Genomic DNA, 23,717 nt, shown 5'->3' on the forward strand with positions numbered 1-23,717 from the left:
CTCCCCGGACTCAAATGTGCATGAGGATGAGGTGCCGAGGCTACCCTGCTCTTCCAAGACCACCTCCTAATTACTGACACACTTGTCCCAGGTCCCTTTCCTGTCCAGTTTGCCTCGGAGCTTCTCTCCCAGGCTGTGGTTTGTTGTTATTCTTAACCTTTGACGGTCCATTCTCTTCTGTGTACTTTGGGCTGTGTTTTCTTTTTTTTTTTTTAAATGCAATTTTATACTTAATTGGATTACATTTGCCTTATGGTTCTCTGCTTCATATTTTCAGTGTGATTTATGGACTGATTCTTTGTTTCCATTGCAAGTACCTTGATATATGCCCTTGTCCCTCACCAAGGCTGTAGGTGTATCTTCTATGGGACCTCTAGTGTAAGCCCCTTCGGCTCACCTCCAAAACCTAGGCTATCTGCTGTGACAGCCACTGGCCACATGTGACCAATGAGCCCTTGATTTCGAAGACTTTGTACAAAGAAAAGGAATGTAAAGACCTTAATAATAGTGTTAATACCAATTAAAGTTTGAAATTTTAATATTTTGGATGCATTGGCTGAAACATAGCGTTAAAGTTAATTTCATTTCTTTCTATTTCTATAATGTTGCTACTGGAAAATTTAAAATTGTATACATGGCTTGGGTTATATTTCTATTGCTCTACACTGCCGCAGGCGTCATTCCTAAGATAAAATTAGGAGGAGTGGGTTAAGATGATGAGCTGGATATGTACACACACTCCCTATTTATTCTCAAATCTCAGCATAAAACACAAAAGTGCAAGATAATTTATACTCTTTAAAAAAGTGGCAGTGCAGACAGAAGAATACCAAAGGCAAATTTCTTTGGCAGAATTTATGTGATTTAGGGATCTATTTATCATTAGTGGAAAGGCAGAAAAAGGCCCAGGAAAAAAATTCAATGTTTCCAGCTTGGGAAAATGGGCCAATAGTTGTCATGTTAATGATGTCAGCTGGGAAGCTGTAGAAGGAGAAAAAAGTCTGAGTGAATACGGCAGTGGTGGTGGGAAGATAATGAGTTTGGTTTTGCATTTGCAGTGTTTGAGATGTCCCTGGATTGTCCACATGTTCAATAAATAGATGACAGGGTGAGCAATGCTGGGAAAAGGGCATAAGGCTGGAGGTAAGAGATGGGAATCGTCGCTGGGAGTTGTCGCTGTAGTGGATGAAATCCCAAGGAGCACACAGTGTGAGAGGAGACCTCAGTGCTGGAGCATTGGGAAGTCCACTACTGAAGAGTGGGCTGATGAGGAAGAGCCTTGAAGGAAAAGGGGGTATCAGCAAGAAGAACCTTGATAAACTTCTATACAGGAAGGCCTAATGTAGCAATGTTACAAGGTAGCCACTTAGTGTTTCAGGAGTTACTAGAATATCAGGTGCGCTTTAACCAGCGAAGCATGTTATCAGTCAAGGGTTTTTAAGAGGTGGCGCAAAAACAGGAGAAGGAGAAAGTGCAAACTGTGGACAAAGAGAGTTTGCCCTGGGAACAAGGGTCTCACGTTGGTTTTGATTGGGATGAACAAATCTTGCTCTTACTCTTGCATGCTTGTGAAATATTCTACTAAGTTGTAGAGTTTCTGCCGAGAGATCTGCTGTTAGTCTGATGGGCTTCCCTTTGTGGGTAACCCGACCTTTCTCTCTGGCTGCCCTTAAGATTTTTTCCTTCATTTCAACTTTGGTGAATCTGGCAATTATGTGTCTTGGAGTTGCTCTTCTCGAGGAGTATCTTTGTGGTGTTCTCTGTATTTCCTGGATTTGAATGTTGGCCTGCCCTACTAGGTTGGGGAAGTTCTCCTGGATGATATCCTGAAGTGTTTTCCAACTTGGTTCCATTTTCCGCCTCACTTTCAGGCACCCCAATCAGATGTAGATTTCATTTTTTTACATAATCCCGTACTTCTTGCAGGCTTTGTTCATTTCTTTTTCTTCTTTTTTCTTTTGGTTTCTCTTCTCGCTTCATTTCATTCATTTGATCCTCAATCGCTGATACTCTTTCTTCCAGTTGATCGAGTTGGTTACTGAAGCTTGTGCATTTGTCACGTATTTCTCGTGTCATGGTTTTATCTCTTTCATTTCGTTTATGACCTTCTCTGCATTAATTACTCTAGCTATCAATTCTTCCACTTTTTTTTCAAGATTTTTAGTTTCTTTGCGCTGGGTACGTAATTCCTCCTTTAGCTCTGAGAAGTTTGATGGACTGAAGCCTTCTTCTCTCATCTCGTCAAAGTCATTCTCCGTCCAGCTTTGATCCGTTGCTGGCGATGAGCTGCGCTCCTTTGCCGGGGGAGATGCGCTCTTATTTTTGGAATTTCCAGCTTTTCTGCCCTGCTTTTTCCCCATCTTTGTGGTTTTATCTGCCTCTGTATGCAACGGCAGCAAAAGCCAAAATTGACAAATGGGATCTAATTAAACTAAAGAGCTTCTGCACAGCAGAAGAAACTACCATCAGAGTGAACAGGCAACCTACAGAATGGGAGAAAATTTTTGCAATCTACTCATCTGACAAAGGGCTAATATCCAGAACCTACAAAGAACTCAAACAAATTTACAAGAAAAAAACAAACAACCCCATCAAAAAGTGGGCAAAGGATATGAACAGACATTTCTCAAAAGAAGACATTCATACAGCCAACAGACACATGAAAAAATGCTCATCATCACTGGCCATCAGAGAAATGCAAATCAAAACCACAATGAGATACCATCTCACACCAGTTAGAATGGCAATCATTACAAAGTCAGGGAACAACAGGTGCTGGAGAGGATGTGAAGAAATAGGAACACTTTTACACTGCTGGTGGGATTGTAAACTAGTTCAACCATTATGGAAAACAGTATGGCGATTCCTCAAGGATCTAGAACTAGATGTACCATATGACCCAGCCATCCCATTACTGGGGATATACCCAAAGGATTATAAATCATGCTGCTATAAAGACACATGTACACGTATGTTTATTGCAGCACTATTCACAATAGCAAAGCCTTGGAATCAACCCAAATGTCCATCAGTGACAGACTGGATTAAGAAAATGTGGCACATATACACCATGGAATACTATGCAGCCATCAAAAAGGATGAGTTTGTGTCCTTTGTAGGGACATGGATGCAGCTGGAAACCATCATTCTTAGCAAACTATCACAAGAACAGAAAACCAAACACCGCATGTTCTCACTCATAGGTGGGAACTGAACAATGAGATCACTTGGACTCGGGAAGGGGAACATCACACACCGGGGCCTATCATGGGGAGGAGCGAGGGGGAGGGATTGCATTGGGAGTTATACCTGATGTAAATGACGAGTTGATGGGTGCTGACGAGTTGATGGGTGCAGCACACCAACATGGCACAAGTGTACATACGTAACAAACCTGCACGTTATGCACATGTACCCTAGAACTTAAAGTATAATAATAATAATAAATAAATAAAATAAAATAAAATAAAACAAAACAAGTCAAAAACTGCCAAAAAAAAAAAAAAAAAAGAAATATTCTACTAAGAGATTTAACTTAGCCACAGTAGGAAATGTCACCAAATTTATGTGAACTCCAAATTTAAAGCAGAATACAAAGACATTTCAAATCCTAACCACCTAGCCAGAGGGAGATTCCTGTTGTTTTTAACGTTATAGTAATAGAATTTGAAAGGTGAAAAGAAAGATCTCTTTGTAAACAAATAGAGGCATGGATTCACTTCATTTCTTTTCTGTGGCCTAAATTTGTAATACAAAACACTGAACAACACCACAAAGCCTAGAATCACTGTCAAAATGTCAATATGAGAACTTGGACTAATTCGTAAGTTGAAGTCCAAGGATATTCTGGAGGACCTGAATGAAAAACTTGACCGTGTTTCTAATGTTTGCAAAAATAAGTAGCCAGACAAGGTTTATGTTGAGTTAAAACCATAATCTATGGTGGTGGATCCAAAATAAACCTTAAAACAACATAAAGACAAAGGCATGAGATTTCTGCTTAGCAGCTCAAGCATCTGTTTTTGGAATTTTGGCTTTTGGGATTTAAGAACAGATTTAAATGTATGACTTTATCACTGATTGGAACAATCCATTATCTAGATAGTGGAGTAGATTGTGATCAAATTACAACATAATACCTAAAGAGGCATCAATATGGTGTTGTAGAAAGAACAATAGATTTAAAGTTCCTCCACTCAACAACATGCTTGTGTGTGTGTCTACTATCCTGCAAGTACTGTTCTAAATAATAGAGTAAGGCCAGGCATGGTGACTCATATCTGTAATCCCAGCACTTTGGGAAGCTGAGGTGGGTCGACCACCTGAGGTCAGGAGTTAGAGATGAGCCTAGCTAACATGGCAGAACCCCACTGCTACTAAAAATATAAAAGTTAGCCAGGCGTGGTGGCACGCACCTGTAATCCCAGCTACTCAGGAGGCTGAGGCAGGAGAATTGCTTGAACCCAGGAGGCGGAGGTTGCAGTGAGCCGAGATCCTGCCACTGCACTCCAGTCTGGGTGACCGGGTGAGACTCCATGTCAAAAAAATAAAAAATAAAAAATAAATGAATCAATAAAAAATACAGTACAGCTATTAAGACAAAATCCCAGCCTGCTTGGAGTTAACAATCTAGTTGCCAGATACAGATAAATATTTAAGTAAACAACCACATGAATAATTTTAAATAAGTGCCCTGAAGAAAATAAAAATGGGACACAGATGATAGGGTGGTAGGGGAGCACTACGGGGAACAGCATCTAGAAAGGGTAAAAGCTCAGAGAGCGGAGAAGCTTGTTAGTTCAAGAAGGAGAAAGGGGGCCAGGGTGGCCGGAGTTTCACAGAGCTTGGTGGGTGGGGAAGGTGTAGGAGATGAAGATGGAGAAGTAGTGCTCTATTTGCCTTAAGAAGTTTGGATTTGGTTCTATTTGTTACGGGGAAGCCTTTAGCAGGTTTTAACCAGGAAACTGTTATGATCTAATTCACCCTAACACAAAATCACTCCGGCTGCTCAGTAGAGAATGAACCATTGGAGATAAGAGTGGGAACTGAGGAATGAATTATGAAGCTATTGCCATGGATTAGGGATGAGAAAAGCTCTGGTTGCAGAAGATGAGATAGTAAAAAGAAATTGGACTAGAAACTGTTTTGGAACCAAAACTGATCGGAGGGGTTTTGGAAAGGTAGCACAAAAAAGAAATCCAAGACAATGTTAAGTTTTTGGCATGAGCAATTGATATATGGGGATGATATCTACTGAGGCAGGAAAGACGGGACAGAGGTAGGCTTGAGGTAAGTGAGGATTTTGTTTTGGACCTGTTACATTGGAGATGTTTATTAGATATTCAAGTGGAGAGGCCAAGTTGGCAGCTGGATTAATGAGTATGAGGTGAGAAGGGATGTCTGAGCTGGAGATAACAGATTTGGATGACATCAGCATGTTAATGTTATCTGAAGCCCTGGGACTAAATGTGATCATCTAGGAATAGAGGAGAAGGTCATCAAGAAAAGAGCTCCTTGGGGTAGTCAATGTTCTGAGGTCCAAGAGAGGAGGAGGAGGAGGAGGAGAAAGCCAGGGTTTCTAAGAGAAGTGGCCAGTGAAGCAGAAGGGAAACCAGAGGTGAGATGGTTCAGAACCTGGAGAAGAGAGTAGTTTAAAAAGGAAGGACTAGTCCACCGGTTCGAACTGCTGAGTGACTAATCTTCTTTCAATGTTTGTGTAAATATGGCAGTGCCTGTCTACATTGGTGGAAGGAACATGCCTACCATATTGTAGAGGGCATTCAATAAGTACTAACTTACCTTTTTCCCTCGAAACAGTCACTGGGCTCCAGCCAGGCACTGCCAGGTACTGTGGTAGGCACTGAGCGAATCAGCAAGGCATGAGAAATAGATTATGAACTGATGAGCTCACAGTGACTTTACCCTTTGCAGATATTTGTCCTGGCATTGCAGGGTTTTGAGAACAGTGATTCTCAAGATGTGGTGCCCCGACCAACAGACTCTGCAGAACCTGGGAACTCGTTAAAAATGCAAATTCTAGGGCTTCACCCCAGACCTACTGAATCCCAAACTCTGGGGTTGAGGCCCAGGAACCCGAGTTTTAACAAGCCCTGCAGGTGACTCTGATGCCTGCTGACGTTTGAGAACCACTGGTAAGGAGGAGAGCAGGCTGTCCTCTGGAGAGTTGTCATTTAAGCTCCATTTAAACATGATAGTCTCTAAAGAGAAAGTGTAAAGCATAGACGTAATGGGTAGTATTGATCACTCTGTTTCATTTCTGAAGCCCATACTTGGTTATTTTGGCTTAAAGAGCATTTGACTCCTCTTTTGGCTTCAGACTACGTGGAGCTATTTTTTAAAAAATTGAGTTTATGTATTTCCACAACTAAGTAAAACTGTTGAGGGCTTCTGAGAAAATCACCCAGCTATGCAGACTGATTCCTGTATACACATATAGGATAAATGTGTGCCTCTCAACTGCATTGGACACTTGATGCCAAGAGGCAAGCCACACTTCCCTTGTTAGCACTCCTTCACATTCTCCCTGCAGCTGTTTGGAACATTTCATTTGTCTATTTGCTTATCAGTACCAACAAATCATCTTACTGCTTACTCTTCACAGATAAAATCAGTTATTGGAAAAACGTCCTGACACTAACCCAGAATATGTACCTAGTTCTATCACATCTTTCTGCCTTTGATCACGTTTAGATGAAGGAGACATAACTGCTCTAATTTGAGCGTAAATTTACTGGGACCTCACCCTGCCCCACTTCTTTCTCCTGTATCTTAAATCCTTCACTGACCCTTAGTATCTTTCCTTTAATATTTAAATATGCTAAGATACTCTTTCATCTTAAAAGGCAATGCTAAATCTTATCCCAATTTCACATCATTTTTACGCAGCTATTGATCTCCACTTTTTATTTTATGCAGTAAAATTTCTAGCACTTGTCTATCTTGTTCCCTTTGTATCCCTATTAATCAGTGTGTCATTGGCTCATGGCAGGCACTCAACTAAGACTTGCTGAATAAAATGGCTAACTATATACCTTACCAAAAACTTGGAAACACAGAAAGTTACTGAAAAACATATTATGTGCAAAAATCTCTTTACCCAAACAGACCATCATAGAACTTTTAAATGTTTAACATCTTTATATTTGTATTCCTGGCTTTCAAAAGACATATCAGAGTTTGATGAAGTTTTACAAAGAACACAGTAATATTTGGAGGATGATTTCAAACCAATATCCAATTATTTGTGCAAATATTATTTAGAATAAGTGGAGGTAATTGAAATTCAAAGAAAATGCCTTTCCTGAAAACTTTGAATCATCATACCCAACCAAACTTTATTGGAACAGCTAATAAGTAATAACATGCAAGGGAGGTTTATTTTTTTCTTTCTTGTCCCTGCGCAGCTATGAGGAACTAATAATCAAAATAATTAACAACGAGAAGAGAAATAATTAAGAGGACCTGGTAACAAACAAAACTGTTGATTTGTTTTGAATACAAATGACATGGCATTCTTTCTCCAACTTTCTTTTAAAAGACACTTTGCAGGTGGCAAGAAACCAGCGAGACAACCTGGAAAGAAGTTAACTAATGAATGAACAGCAGTGGGGACATAGGATGTATATTCTGAAAGAGAAATACTATTCTCCTTAACAATATTCAAAGAAAATTATGATTATTTTGCTACTATGAAATAGTTTACAAGGAAAAATTTGAAGATTGAAGTAGTTCAACTTTCCAGGTCAAACTATGTGAACTTCCATCTGCCAAAGTTTACAGCAATTCTACTATTACAAAACAATATACTAGAAATCTCACTAATGATCATGTAGTCAATCAACACACCAATAATTATTGTCTAAAAAGAAATACAACTTTTAGTCATTCCTTCTTGAAGACTAAGTGGCAGAGAAAAAGAGTGGGGTCTCCTGTGGTTACCACTGGTTTTTCCAAAACATTCCGCCACATTTTACTCAATTAGGCGTTGACTGAGTGTGTTACACCGCTGACCCATTCTAGCCATAGGAAAAGAATACTAAAGAGAAAAGGGTGCTTGTTCTCAAAACAAAATAGATATACACAGAAAGAAGACAGTGGTTTAGGACCTTATTTGTAAAAGAGATCCAGAATAAAGTAAAGGTACCAGTCCTTGCAGAAAAACCATGGCCCAAGTTATAGCAGTTTCACGACTTCAGTCTATTCTTAAAAAAAATCCTACCAAAGAAATTAGCACAGATCAGCTCTTCAGTATTTTATTTTAGTAGTGACTATCCACAAATTATGCAAAATCAAAATTAGACCCTTAATAAGAGTGCCAACTTCCTTCTGCCAACTATTCTATGTCTGTCAACGTGCAGTTAAGGAGGTTCTATCCAGCAATGATCTTTATTTAATTTTTTAATGTGTTTCATGTAAAAAGCCTTTCTTGAATACAATATGTAAAGGAAAAGACTCTAGGATTAAATGCTTCTGATAAAGGGCCTTCTTAGGACTATCAGTCTTGTCTGTGTCTGTGTGTTAAGACGGAAAGCACACGAAGAGAAGTCAGCAGATTTGTTGTGTTAGGATGTGGGCGTTTAATCAGTGCTTAATACTAGTGGTAAGTTTGATTAATGTTTGTCTTTGTAGGTAAAGCAACAGAACACAGTTTTCCAGAGCAACAAGAAGCAAACATTTTACAAAAATGAAAATGCAGAATTTAAGATGAGTTGACTACCATTGTACTCCTACAAGTTACCCTTGTCATGCTTCTCTTCTTTCATATAAAAATATGATTTATTGAATTTTATTTCAGCTAAATAATCAGAGTTTTAGTTTTAAATCCCAGAGAATAAATGAGATGAATTCTTTGGTATTTTCAAACCCCGGAATTCCAGTAAAATATGGCAACTAGAAACAAAGGAAAAGAAAATAAAACGACTTCATCCCAGTATTCTTATTGAAGCCATTAGGATCAACTTTGTAGCACTAATAATAAAAAGTCCTCCAAAGAAAGAGAGCTTTGGTAATGAACCTTTGTACTTTAACTCAAATACACTGTCAAAAGTGATTTTACAACAAATGTAAGGGCTCCAAATTATAGCAGATATATAATAGAAATGTGTGGGACATGAGAGAGAAATGTTGGCCTCATCAAGAAGTACATCTTCTAGAAAATCTAAAAAATAAAAAGAAACTTAGAAGATAAACATCTTGCACTATATCAGACTGCAAAATAGTAATACAGTTTCACTCTTAGTTTTTAATCAATTAATTCTCAAACAGGTACTAAAACTAGAACCAAGGATATTTTATTATTAAATCAGAGATATCTCGACATTAGTATTAACATTAAAAATATGCAAGCAAAAGGGCTTTTCTTCCCCCAAATTGAACTGAAATCCACTTTAATATCAACTGGGTTTCAAGAATAAAATATAAGCCCCTGCCCTAGTTCCGAGGTCCCCACAGGAGCCCTGCACCCTGGGCCTGTAAGGTCTGCTTCTGCCCTTGTCTCCGAGCTGAGTATGCATTTATTTCCAGAAGTGGGAAATGTTGGAACACAGATTTAAGGCTTCATCAAGCACTGAGACAGCTGGAACCACCCTCCGATTTCACATCTGCCCCCTCTAGCACCGCACATGTACTCCAGGTTATTGCAACCAAAGAACAGCTACCTCCACCTGCCTTCTTTCGGTAGCTACAGCATAACCTCAAGGTCGCTTTTCTCCATCTAGCTTTCAGTCTGTAGCATTGACCTAGAACATGAACCAGACTCTGGCCTCTGGCAAGAACTTTGCAGTGAATTGTTGACCAGTTTGTGATGGTAGTTTCTATTATTTCTATTCAGAGATAGGAGTTCTTTTCACCCTAAGTGCTTTCCATTCGTTTAGAATTAAGTCCTCTAAATCAGTGACTTAACATTTTTTTTGACTGCTACCGATAGTAACAAATTTTACATCCTGACCAGTGTACATACAGGTAAATACATACACAAGACATTTATAAAATGTATGGTAACATACATATGACATAATATCACATACGTGTGTATGTATACCTGAAACATGTTTTGTAAATAAGTCCAATGTATTTCGCCTATTCTATTGGAATGTCTAATTGTCTGGTATGATGCACTCCCCAAGTGTTTGCAGACTGCATTTTATATTGTTCCAAGACTTAACCTTTAAGACGCTTTTGTCCATCTGTCCTTTGGTAAGCTAAGCTATACTAAGGATAACACAGAGAAATATCAGTGTATCCAAAAAGAATTCCTGGCTGATGGTTTTGAAGAGTCACAGGACTACATGTTTAGAAAATCTTGTTCTCTAGATAGCAATAAAAATTAAACCTGGCAAATTATTATTTTAAGCATCTTTCATTAAGCAGTCCATGAGATTCTATAATAATAAGCATAATAATTTTCATGGCAGGCTTAGTGGGTATTGAGGGACAAGAAAAATTCAAAACCAGCATTTTATGCAACTGTAAAGTGCTAGTCCAGTCAAGTGAGGGAGGATCCTGTGAATTAACTAAGGGAAGACTCTTTACTTGGGTTCTCATCCGGAGACCATGAATAGCTTTGGTCATTTAACAGTGTCCAACTAACAAGATAACAATCCTGTAATGTGTAAGTTTTCAGTTTTCAAGGCTATATCTAAAGAAGTGTTTTCATTTAAAATATTACGGTTTACCTTGTTTTTAAATTTTTTATGAGTTTATAAATTCTATAATACCACTTGTAAAAAATACAACACTTCAAGGCATGTATTAAAAAGAATTATATCACTAGGCTGGGCATGGTGGCTCACGCCTGTTATCCCAGCATTTCCGGAGGCCAAGGTGGGAGGATCACTTGAAGTCGGGAGTTCGAGACCAGCCTGGGCAACATGGTAAAATCCCGTCTATTTCAAAATAATAAAAAAAATTATATCTGTCTATATCAGTTTATATATAACTCTCCCTACTCCTCTGGTTGATTCATTCTGTCTTTTCTGTCTTCAGTTATTTATACCGAAACAAGTTTCCGTGGTGTGTTTGAGGCAGTTGAGTCACACACACACTCTCTCTCATAGTTTTAGAATTATACAGTGTTTGGGATACAGATAAATAGATCTGTGGGAACCCTATTATTAAGTGACTAGATTCAGTCCCTGGCATCAGATAGTCCTAACTAATCGATTTTTTAAGAAGCAAGTATTGAGCACCACTGTCCACGTAGGAACTTTGTTATGTTGAGCTCTCAGCTTTCCTGAGACTCCTGTGGCACCGTCACAGCAACATGACACCTCAGTGGGGGAGGTTTGGGCAAATCACACTGGCTCCCCCTGCCCTGGCCAGCAACACTGAGAGGCAGATGGGCAGGGAGGTGCCTATCCTCAGCCTGAACCCAAAAGCCTTTCTGTTCCCCAGTCTGTGTTTAGAGACCCAAAGAATAAGCCTGTAGTATAGAGGACTTTTATTCTAAAAGAGGCTCTATCCTACATTAATTAGGCTTCGGACTCCAAAAGGATAACAAGCGTTGAGTTCAAGTAAGCAAAGCCTTTTTGCTGCAGGGTGTTGGGTCTAATAGCTAATTTAAAAACATCAACAAATCACTGTCCAAAGAAACTTAATTCTGTGACTACTAAGGTATTATCATCTGGCTGTTTTTTTTTTTTTTTTTTTTTTTTTTTTTTGAGACAGAGTCTCGCTCTGTCACCCAGACTGGAGTGCAGTGGCCGGATCTCAGTTTACTGCAAGCTCCGCCTCCTGGGTTCACGCCATTCTCCTGCCTCAGCCTCCCGAGTAGCAGGGACTATAGGCACCCGCCACCTCGCCCGGCTAGTTTTTTGTATTTTTTTAGTAGAGATGGGGTTTCACCGTGTTAGCCAGGATGGTCTCGATTTCCTGACCTCGTGATCTGCCCGTCTCGGCCTCCCAAAGTGCTGGGATTACAGGCTTGAGCCCCCGCGCCCAGCCCATCTGGCTGTTTTTAATTCAAGTTGAGTAATCCAATATTTATTGAATACTTACTATGTACAAAATAATTTCCTAGATTCTATAAGGAACACAGAGAAACTAAGACGGTCCTACCTTCAGGCTGCTGCTATCTAATTAGAAAAAAACCATTTTCAATAAAAGAGAATAGTCAGAATAACCATAGCAAAAAAAAAAAAAAATAGTCAATACATTTGCTTTTACTCAGGCTGTAAGATTTATCTGGAGCCAATAACAAATAATAAGCTACTAGTCATTTCTGTCCTGGAAACTGCAATTCATCTCAGTTTGTATGAGCTCCGTCACCTTTCTGCTCCTGCTACTCCTGGTTTGGGACTCAATTTCACTTTAGCAGGGGCGTGGTGGTGTATATGGTTCCTGCTCAGGCTTTAGGAGCCAGGGACTTCCCTAGTTCACCTGCGGCTCCTGTGTGAGCATCCCCTAGGGAACATGCTGGAAGGCTTCTAACTCAACTACATTTCTTCTGCCAGTGTTGTTGGCAGGCCAACTGGGAGTCTTCTCCAAATTGCCTGCCAAATTTTTTCCCCTCAATTTTAGATAATTTTATTCTCTCTGAAACCCCACAAACTAGATCTAGGTTAGAAAGTCCCAGGGAAGGCCCAGGGCTCAGGATCCATGTTGACCAGCGGAGAGTTCACAAGCAAAACACAGGAGAAGATAACACTGTAGAGTCATGCGCAGCTGAACAATGAGGATACGTTCTGAGACATGTGCTGTTGCTGTCCTTGTGTGAACACAGAGTGGACTTAGATGGACCTAGATAGCATAGCCTACCACACACTCCGGCTATATGCTAGAGCCCATCGATCCTAGGCTATAAATCTGCACAGCATGTGACTGTCCTGAATACTGTAGGCAATTGTAACACCGTGGGAAGTATTTGTGTATCTAAACCTATCTAAACATAGAAAAGGCACAGTAAAAAACACTATTTGTTTTTTTTTGAGACAGAGTCTCACTCTGTTACCAGGCTGGAGTGCAATGGCGTGATCTCGGTTCACTGCAACCTCTGCCTCCTGGGTTCAAGCGATTCCTCTGCCTCAGCCTTCCGAGTAGCTGGAACTACAGGCGCCCGCCACCACACCCGGCTGATTTTTTTGTATTTTAGTAGAGACTGCGTTTCACCATGTTGACCAGGATAGTCTTGATCTCCTGATCTTGAAAACACGTTATTATAATCTTATGGGACCACCATCCTATAGGCAGTTCATCCTTGACCTAAATGCAGTTGTACTGCATGTGACTGTATTAGGATCTTTTAATTGAGGGCTTTTAAATATTTTCAAAAGAACTTTTAACTTCCTAAGAGAAGCTTCAGATTTCAATAGTTCTTCACACAAAAAAAGATCTCACTTTCCGAGGACAGCAAAAGTCCAGCTTTTCCATGAATGTATCACGGGTTTGCTTCACTCTCAGCATGGCCACCGTTTGCTTTTCTTTTTTACTAGACTAATTGCCCTGGTGTTCCTGCTTTGGTTAAAAGTGAAACATAAAGAACTTATTATTAATCAGATAAATGAGAGTATGACACTGAAAACATTCAATATCAAAAGGCCTAATATAGAAAAGAGGTTTTAGGTGATTGAAACAGGGAAGAGGACAGTATAAGATTCATATTGATGAGCAGTATTTTACAATTTGTAAATAAAAAATATAAAAGCAATACATAGCATGGAATGTTACTCCGTCTTACATAGGTAAGAAATCCTGTCATATATACAACATGGATAAATATTGAGGACATTATGCTAAAGTGAAATAAATCAGTCTCAAAAAGACAAATCCTGTATGATTCTACTTATATGAGGTACCTAAAGCAGTCAAATCCATAGACACAGAAAGTGGAATGGTGATTGCCAGGGGCTGGGCAAGGGGAAATAAATGTGGGAGTTGTTATTTAATGGGTACAGAGTTTCAATTTTGCAAGATGAAGATTCCTGGAAATCTGTTGCACCAGCATGCGAAGCTACTTAACACTGTTGAACTGACACTCAAAGAAAGTAAGGATGGTTACTTTTATGTGTTTTTTATTACGATTAAAAATAAAAATTATATATACAAATATATATGCAAACAAACACTTCATACAACTCACTAACAAAGCAAACATCCCCATTAAACATGGGCAAGGAAATTGAAATGATCTTTCTCCAAACAGGATATGCAAGTGGCCCATAAATACATGAAAAGATGTTCAACATCACTAATCATTAGGGCAATGCAAATCAAAACCACAGTGAGATACCGCTTCATACCCCTTAGGATGGTTATTCTTTAAAGAAACAGAAAACAAGTGTTGGCAAAGATGTGGAGAAATTGGAACTCTTGAATGCAGTCACTGTGGAAGACGACTTGGTGGTTGTTTAAAAAATTGAACACAGAATTACTATATGATCCAGCAATCCCACTATGGGTATAAACTGAAAAAAATGGAAACTAGGGACTCACACAGATATTGGTACACCCATGCTCATGGCAGCATTATTCACTATAGCCAAAAAGTGAAGCAATCTGAATTCCCTTAGAAGAATGAATGGATACAAAATGTGATGTACATATAAAGTAGAACATTATTTAGCCTTAAAAAGCCAGGAAACTCTGACACATGCTACAACATGGATGAACCTTGAAGACATTGTGCAAAGTAAAATAAGTCAGTCACAAAAACACAAATATTGTATAATTTAATTTACACGCAGTACCTAAAGAAGTCAAATTCATAGAGTCAGAAAGTAGAACAGTGGTTACCATGGCCTGGGGGAGAGGGAATGGGAAGTTAGCGTTAAGCGGTACAAGGTTTCCACTTGGGAAGATGAAAAGGTTCTGGAGATGGATGGTGGTGATGGTTGTATAACAATGTGAAATACTTAATGCCACTAAACTTTACACTTAAAAAGTGGTTAAGGCCAAGGGCGGTGGCTCATGCCTGTAATCCCAGCACTTTGAGAGGCTGAGGTAGGAGGATCACCTAAGGCCGGGAGTTTGAGACCAGCCTGACCAACATGGAGAAACCCATCTCTACTAAAAATACAAATAAATAAATAAATAAAATTAAAATTAGCTGGGCGTGGTGGTGCATGCCTGTAAAGCCAGCTACTTGGGAGGCTGAGGCAGGAGAATCGCTTGAACCTGGGAGGCAGAGGTTGCATTGCACTCCAGCCTAGGCAACAAGAGTGAAACTCCATCTCGAAAAAAAAAAAAAAAGGTTAAAAGGGTAAATTTTATGTTATACATATTACCATAATAACAAATGCATTAAGGAAAATATAGAGAACAGAAAAAATGAAATAAATATCACCCATAATTCTCACACCCTAAGCATACCACTGTTATTTTTTCTTCTGGTGTTCTCTGTTCCCTGCATATTTTTATATAGTATTAAGTTTCTTCATGTTACTGGGAAGCCTTTGTAATTTTAAAATCTATACCTATATAAGGAGAAAATTATTCTGTTCATTTCTTTTTAATTTGCAAAATAATTTGAGGCTAAATTATTTGTACTTATAACTTTGTACTTATGACTTTTTTTTTTTTTTTTTTTTTTTTTTGAGACGGAGTCTCACGCTGTTGCCCAGGCTGGAGTGCAGTGGCGCGATCTCGGCTCACTGCAAGCTCCGCCTCCCGGGTTCCCGCCATTCTCCTGCCTCAGCCTCCTATACTTATGACTTTTTACATTATTTTCTTAGGAGAATGTCCTGTAATGAAATCATGGAGTCAAAGGCATGAATCCATTTTTAGCATTTAATAAACAAGACAAATTGATTTTCAAAAACTCTGTATTAAATTATAACATTATCAGCAAGTTATAAAGGTATTATTCTCATCACACCCTCATCAAAGACTAAGTCATATCATTTTAAAAATATGTTAATTTAATAGAAAAAATATATCTCATGATTTAAATTTGCATTTATCTTAGATTACAAGTAAGGTTAAATTGTTAACAAGTTTCAGTACGATTCTTTAGTAGCTATACCATCTCTTTTAAAAATTGTCTTGATGCAATTTCTGCTGATTTGTTAATAGCTTTTGTTGATTCTTCTCATTTTATTTATTTATTTTTATTCATTTTTAAGACAGGGTCTCCCTCTGTCACCCAGGCTAGAGTGCAGTGGTGCCATCTCAGCTCACTGCAACCTCTGCCTCCCAGGCTCAAGCAATTCTCCTGCCTCAGTCTCCCGAGTAGCTGGGACCATAGGCATGTGCCACCACTCTACTAAAATTTTTGTATTTTTAGTAGAGACAGGGTTTGCCATGTTGCCTAGGCTGGTATCGAACTCCTGATTTCCAGTGATCTGCTTGTCTCGGCCTCTCAAAGTGCTGGGATTACAGGTGTGAGTCACTGCGCCGAGCCTTATTATTTTTAAACTGTATTAAAATGCTGAAATGTTAGTTAACGAATTATGTTTATTCTGCTTTTTTTTTTTTCTTTTTTGGCTGAGTACAGGGGACTTTATTGATGTACACAATGAGGTAGGGCTCCCAAAGTCTCACCCTCTTCAGGGGGTCTGCATGGAAACTGTGAGGAGGGGAGAGTCTCAATGTTATGGGGGACTGAGTGTGGCAGGGACTCCCCATCAGCTGAGGGCCTCTCTCTTCCTCTCGTGCTCTCGCTGGGGCTGGTGTCCAGCTGGCTGCTATTCCTTGGAAGTCATGTGGACCATGAGGTCCACTACCCTGTTGCTGTAGCCAAATTCATTGTCATACCAGGAAATAAGGCTTGACAAAGTGGTTGTTAAGGACAATGCCCACGCCAGCATCGAAGGTGGAAGAGTGGGTGTTGCTGTTAAAGTCAGAGGAGACAACCTGGTGCTCAGTGTAGCCCAGGCTGCCCTCAAAGGTCCCCTCCAATGCCTGCTTCACCACCTTCCTGATGTCATCATATCTGGCAGGTCAGGTCCATGACCAACACATTGGTGGTGAAGACAAGGAAGGCCATGCCAGTAAGCTTTCTATTCAGTTTCAGGATGACCTTGCCTACAGCCTTGGTAGCACCAGTAGATACAGGGATGATGTTCTGGAGAGCCCTGTGGCTATCACACCAGTTTCTTGGAGGGGCCATCCACAGTTTTCTGGGGGCGGTAATGGCGTGGACTGTGGTCATGAGTCCTTCCATGATTCCAAAGTTGTCATGGATGACCTTGGCTAGTGGGGGGCAAAGCAGTTGGTGGCACAGGAGGCATTGCTGATGGCCTTGAGGCTGTTTTCATACTTCTCATCGTTCATGCCCATCAGCAGATGGGGCAGAGATGATGACCCTTTTGGTATCCCCCACAAGTGAGCCCCAGCCTTCTCCATGGTCATGAAGACACCAGTGGACTCCACAGCGTACTCAGTGCCAGGATCATCTCATTTAATTTTGGTGGCATCTCGCCTTGGACGATGAGTGATGTGATTTTCATTGATGACAAGCTTCCCATTCTCAATCTTGATGGTGCTGTGGAATTCGCCATGGGTGGAATCATACTGGAACATGCAGACCATGTCATTGAGGTCAATGAAGGGGTAACCGATGGTGACAATATCCACTTTACCAGAGTGAAAGCAGTTCTGGTGACCAGGTGCCCAATACGACCAAGTTCGTTTACTCTGGCCTTCACCTTTACCTTGGTGTCCCAGGGACATGGCTGGTTTTACATAAGAATACGTAGCTGTCTATCAAATGGGAGGAGCAGAGAGCCTGATTCTTACTTTTATGATTTCTTTTATTGTTCCAAAGCTCTTCCCAGTCTAGAACTTTCGAAGACGATTCAATTTCCCCCCTAGTTTTTTATGGGTTGATGTTGCACGCTTAACTTCTTCCATCTGGAATTTACTCTGTTGTATAGGACAGATCTTGATGGACAGAGGCAGAGGAGGGGGAACAGCATTAGTGAGGTTTTAGAGGAAGAATTAAATGAAGAGTATGTGGAAAGTGTACATATGTAAGTCCACTTCTCTGGTGAAATGACCACATTGAGTCATAAAGACATACCTAAGTGTCCATCAACAGATAAATAAATAAATAAAATGTGGTGTATATACACAATGAAATACTACAAAGCCACAAAAAGAAGAAAATGCTGTCATTTGCCCACATGGATGAACCTGCATGACATTACGCTAAAAGAAATAAGCCAGGCACAGAAAAACAACTATGGTCATGTACCACATAATAATGTTTCGATCAACCACAGACCACACTGCATATACAGGGGTGGTCCCATAAGACTATAAAGCCCTATTTTTACCATGATTTTTCTGTGTTTAGATGCACAAATATTTACCGCGGTGTTACAATTGCCTACACTATTCAGCACAGTACCACGTGTACAGGTCTGCAGCCCAGTAGCAATGTGCTAAACCATATAGTCTAGTTGTGGGGTAGGCTCTACCATCTAGGGTTGTACTCTACAATGTTCAATCAGTCATGATATCGCCTAATGATGCATTTCTCAGAATGTACTCCCATGATTAAGCGACACATGACTGTACTGTATTAACTCACTTATATGTGGATTTTTGAAAAGCATATCTCTTAGAAAGAGAAAGTAGAAAGTCGGTCACCGGAGGCGAGGCTGGAAAGGAGAGGAAGAGACGGGGAAAGAAAAGATGTTGGTCAAAGTGTACAAAGTTTCAGTTAGACTATTACACTGCAACTGTTACACTGCAACTGTTACCCTGCATGGTAACCACAGTTAAGCATGTTTGTTTCAATATTGCTAAAATAGATTTTTAATGTTCTTACCACAAAAAATGATAAATTGGGAGATGACAGATATGTTAATTAGCTTGACTGAATCCTTCCATAATGCATACGTAGATCAAAACATCACATTGTACCCCACAAATATACACAATTATTATTTGTCAATTAAAAGTAAAAATATGGCCGAGTGCAGTGGCTAACACCTGTAATCCCAGCACTTTGGGAAGCCAAGGCAAGTGGATCACTGGAGGTCAAGAGTTCGAGACCAGCCTGGCCAACATGGTGAAACTCCATCTCTACTAAAAATACAAAAAAAATTAGCCAGGCCTGGTGGCACATGCCTGTAATCCCAGCTACTTGGGAGGCTGAGACAGGAGAATTGCTTTTACCCAGAAGGTGGTGGTTGCAGTGAACTGAGATAGTGCCATTGTGCTCCAGCCTGGGTGACAGAGTAAGACTTCATCTCAAATAAATAAATAAATAAACACACACACACACACACAAAATGGGGGGTAGAGATGGTAGGAAGGAGGAGAGGAGAGGCTGTAGGGGTCTGATCTCAGGCACCGTGACCTCTCTGGAGGCAGCACCTACAGCCTCAAGTGAGTCTTGGCTGGGTGGAGGAAGCAGGACCTGGGAGGAGCAGCCCAGCTCCTAACAGGAGCATAGAGGAGGAAGGCTCTGCCACAGGAGGGACACCAGACTTTGCAGCTGCACTTGATGAGTGGGAGCAGAAAGTGCTTATGGCATTATAATATATAATTTGTGTCCAAAATGAAGTGGGATATTCATCTTTACCCATAGTAATTTTGTTCAATGTGATTTAAATGTGTTTGCAAAGGAAGGGCATCTCTAGCCTAGCTGGATACCTGAGCTTTGCTTAGATGTACAGGTGTTTCTGCCACGTAGCTTTCCTACTCCTTTCCAGAAAGAAAAAAAAAACAAAACGCTCAGCAATTTTCACTGCACGGTTCTCTCTCTAGGGTCCTGACAGTTTGTCCATATGCTTATTACTGCGTACTTTTCCAGGTCGCTTTTTACAAATTTATTTATTTTTTGAATTGAAAAATATTGTATATATTTACAGTATACATGTTTTGAAACATGTATACACATATCATATATTCATATACATATATCAAGCTAATTAACATATTTATTACCTCATAGATTTGCCACTTATTTGTGGTGAGAATATTTAAAATTCTACTCTTGTAGTAATTTTCAAGTACACAATGCATCTTTATTAACTATAGTCACCATCTTGTTCAATAGATCTCTTGGACTTATGCCCTAAGGTCACTTTTTAAAGACAAGATCATAGTTCTTTTTCATATAGATTCTCATTTTTAAAGAATGCATGGTTAGCAAATACATTGGAAACAGTGGAACTTCAAAATGCGAGAGAATTTAAAAAGTAGAAATGTTTGTCTCCAAAGGCCTGCATTTTTGTATGGACAGAACGCCAGATATTGGCCTCCATCAGATGAAAGTGGACTTTATTGGTGAGAAACTCAGTTATCCTTTGCACTTGCTCTGCTGTCACCTTTGTGATTTTATTCAAAGCTAGCAAGGAAAAGGACATACTTCAGCATAACTCGACATGGGGAGAAGAGACTAAAGATTTGTGTTCCCACAAGGGAAGTATGAGTGTCTTCTGATGCTGCATTCTGAGGCTTCCGTCCTCATCCCGACCCATGAGGGTTCAGACCTGGCGGAGACCACAGCTACTGCTAACGTTACACATGTAGGAGGCAGGGCTGTGAGGTGAAGGAATTAAAAGGTTGCAAAAAGATTTAAGGACCTTAGAGGGATGGAAAGGAAGAGAAGAGTTTCTGGGGAATGTTCTCTGCCCAAGGTAAAGGGGTGTCACGTGATGCCCCAGAAGGCTCTATAGCTAAGAACAGGGCACTGGGGACAACCAATAGAATGAGTGGAGTAGGTGAGAAAAACTCTCCCTAAATCTCCAAGGCCCTTCAGATTCTGCAGGGCTTGGGACAAAATGCTTGAGATTGAAATAAAGGACTGATTGACTATTTTTCAGGGAGTCCCAGGATGGCCTGAACTGGATAATACAGAATTTGTGGTGTACTGTACCATCTATATGTATATGAAGTATAGTGGTGGATTCTGTTTCACAGGAATTTCCTCAATCATCTGAATCTAGTGATTCTTCCCTCCTCTGATCTCCTACAACACATACTTTTCATTGCTATTGCCTTATGACGACTCTTCTGTAGTTATCTTGACTACTTTTTATATTATATTATTGGTTACTATTGAACTTTCTTTTCCTGATGGGTAAAAGTAAAATGCATTTTCTAATAAAAAATAATGCACCGAGAGCCTATCTGGTCAGAAATAATAGGAAGAAAAAAAAAAAAAAAAAAAAAGAGACTCTTGGGGACAGATAAAAGAAAAAAAAAAAAAAGATCTTCATGCAATGGAAAAGCTTCTGAAACTTCTCCAGTTTGTAGTCTTTGGAAAGAGAAAAAAAATCAGAAAATCCTAAGACAAAGCATCCAGGATCTTAACCATTTTTCACTGTGATTTTTCACCTTGCTTTTTAGGATGCAGATTTTGTTGTCATTAAAATGTTTATCTCTAAAAGTCACACTGTCTCCATGTCGTGTATGCATCTCAGCCACTTCGACACACTTATACATGGACATGTGTCTTCTTCAGATCACCTCTGACTCAATACACATACTGTGCTCCGTGACACGGAACTGACAAGATACAATATGAACGATTAACTTTGCAATTAATGTTTTCTATATTATTTTCTATAATATAGAAAATGCATTTGCTTTTGGAGCAGGACAGACAGACTTGTGATTTGGTGCTGGTAATTAACTTCTCTGAACATCAATGGGGGCACCTCTCAGAGACCTGGTGAGGTTTCCATGGGATGGCCTGTGATAAGTTCTTATTATCTACGTGCCTGACACATGGTAAGCCCTTAAGACATTCATTCCATTTATAGCCCTTCTTCCCCTCATCATTAAGTCTTTTCTTTCCAGCTGGTATGGAAGCTCAGTGATGGCAAGTAGCCCATTTTGCACTTCTTGGTATATTCTACAACATTCTAGGACCGTGAGTTGCAGACTTAGGTAATTAACAATTACTTACAAATTTGAATTGAGAATGTGACAGAATGGTGAAAAATCAAAACATGAACCATCATTGCTTATATATCTGATGAAATTTGTTTTGAATTTTTTAAAGTATCATTTTATATAATTACTAAAACCTTAATATAATGACTAAAGAGTAAAATGGTTTCACTATTGCTTGTATCTGAGGAATTATATAACATATCAGCAACAAAGGTTCCCAAAAAACTTGCTTATAGAAAATATTAGATACATACTTATTAGAGGGTTCTTTTGGGGGGTTCTTCAGAGTCAAAGGAATATAGAAAAATATTTGTTTTTTAGATTTATTTTTCCTTATTTGAAATTTCAAAGCAAAATTATACGCACATTTGTTTCTTACTCATTAATTTAGTATTTGTAAGAATTTAAGGGCTATCCATCAGGAAAAAGGTACCTTGAATTAATAATGATAATTATAGTGATTGCCATTACTTAATTATGCCAGGTACTTATATAATCTCAAAACAGTACTTTAGGGACAAATTTATTTGTATGCTCTAACATGACCCTAAATTCAACATTCCCCAAATAAAGTTCATTTGCCTGATGTACTCACTATGTGTCAGTATCTGCTTTTAACAGAGGAAGCAGCTAAGCCTCCAAGGATCTGTGGCTTGCCAGCTCACACTAGTTGCTGGGGGGGGCAAGAATCTATTTTCCATGAAGTAATGTACAAAATGGGCCATCTCAAGTACCACCGCTACCTGAGACATCATTAGGTTAAAAAAATGCTTTATGTTCTCTATCAAAACTGAATGCAAGATTAAACCTGTAAAAGAACAAACTGAACAAAGAATGATTAATACCATAATGTAAGATTATGGCATTCCTCATAGCCCACCCTCCTTCCAAGAACAAACCAATCTAAATTGCCTCTGTTTAAAAGACTCTCCTATTATGAAAGAAACACTTGTAAAACTTACCAGAATGGGAAAATTAATCATTAGCCTATTCTAATGATTTAGAGCATTGTTTAGAGAGAGAAATAACACAGTCAGCAGGACCATTGCAGTTAGGCAGGTTCTTAGACAACACCCCTATAGTGACAGCAGTTACCACTGAAATGCTCCCCGGGAACATGGAACTGCAACTTGTGGTAGAGGTTTCTTTCCCAACAAAAGACAGGCACAGAGAGCCTATCTGGTCAGAAATAATGGGAAGAAGAAAAAAAGAGGCTCTTGGGGACAGATAAAAGAAAATAAAAGATTCTCACAGAATGGAAAAACTTCTGAAACTTCTCCAGTTTGTAGTCTTTTGAAAGAGAAAAAATTAATCAGAAAATCCTAAGACAAAGCACACAGGATCTTAACCATTTGTCACTGTGATTTTCACCTTGCTTTTTAGGATGCAGGTTTTGTTGGCATTAAAAAGTTTACCTCTAAAAGTCACTCTGTCTCCGTGTCATGTATGCATCTCAGCTACTTCGGTAAACGTATTCATGCACATGTGCCTTCTTTAGGTCACCTTTGACTCAATACACACACTGTGCTCCATGACACGGAATTGACAAGATACAAAAGAGCAATTAACTTTGCAATGTTATTTATTATGCAATATGAGATGTTTAATTGGTCTCTGGTCATTTGCTTCTGGTTAAGCTTTTTTTTTTTTTTTTTAAGACAGAGTCTCGCTCTGTCACCCAGGCTGGAGTACAGTGGCGTGATCTCTGCTCACTGCAAGCTCCGCCTCCCAGGTTCAGGCCATTCTCCTGCCTCAGCCTCCCGAGTAGCTGGGACTACAGGCGCCCGCTGCCATGCCCGGCTAATTTTTTGTATTTTTAGTAGAAACAGGGTTTCATCATGTTAGCCAGGATGGTCTCGATCTCCTGACCTTGTGATCCACCTGCCTCGGCCTCCCAAAGTGCTGGGATT

The 23,717-nt window shown here is 39.6% G+C and overlaps 1 protein-coding gene and 1 long non-coding RNA gene across 4 annotated transcripts in view; one reads left to right on the top strand and one right to left on the bottom strand.

Annotated features, from left to right (window-relative positions):
- Positions 1-23,717, bottom strand: part of DLGAP1 (DLG associated protein 1) — a 968,455-nt gene that overhangs the window by 458,434 nt on the left and 486,304 nt on the right. The gene's annotated exons all lie outside the window — the stretch shown is intronic.
- LOC144329438 (uncharacterized) overlaps positions 1-23,717 on the top strand; it is a 161,126-nt gene that overhangs the window by 126,368 nt on the left and 11,041 nt on the right. The gene's annotated exons all lie outside the window — the stretch shown is intronic.

The sequence above is a fragment of the Macaca mulatta genome, chromosome 18 (assembly GCF_049350105.2).
Source record: "Macaca mulatta isolate MMU2019108-1 chromosome 18, T2T-MMU8v2.0, whole genome shotgun sequence".
NCBI lineage: Eukaryota > Metazoa > Chordata > Mammalia > Primates > Cercopithecidae > Macaca > Macaca mulatta.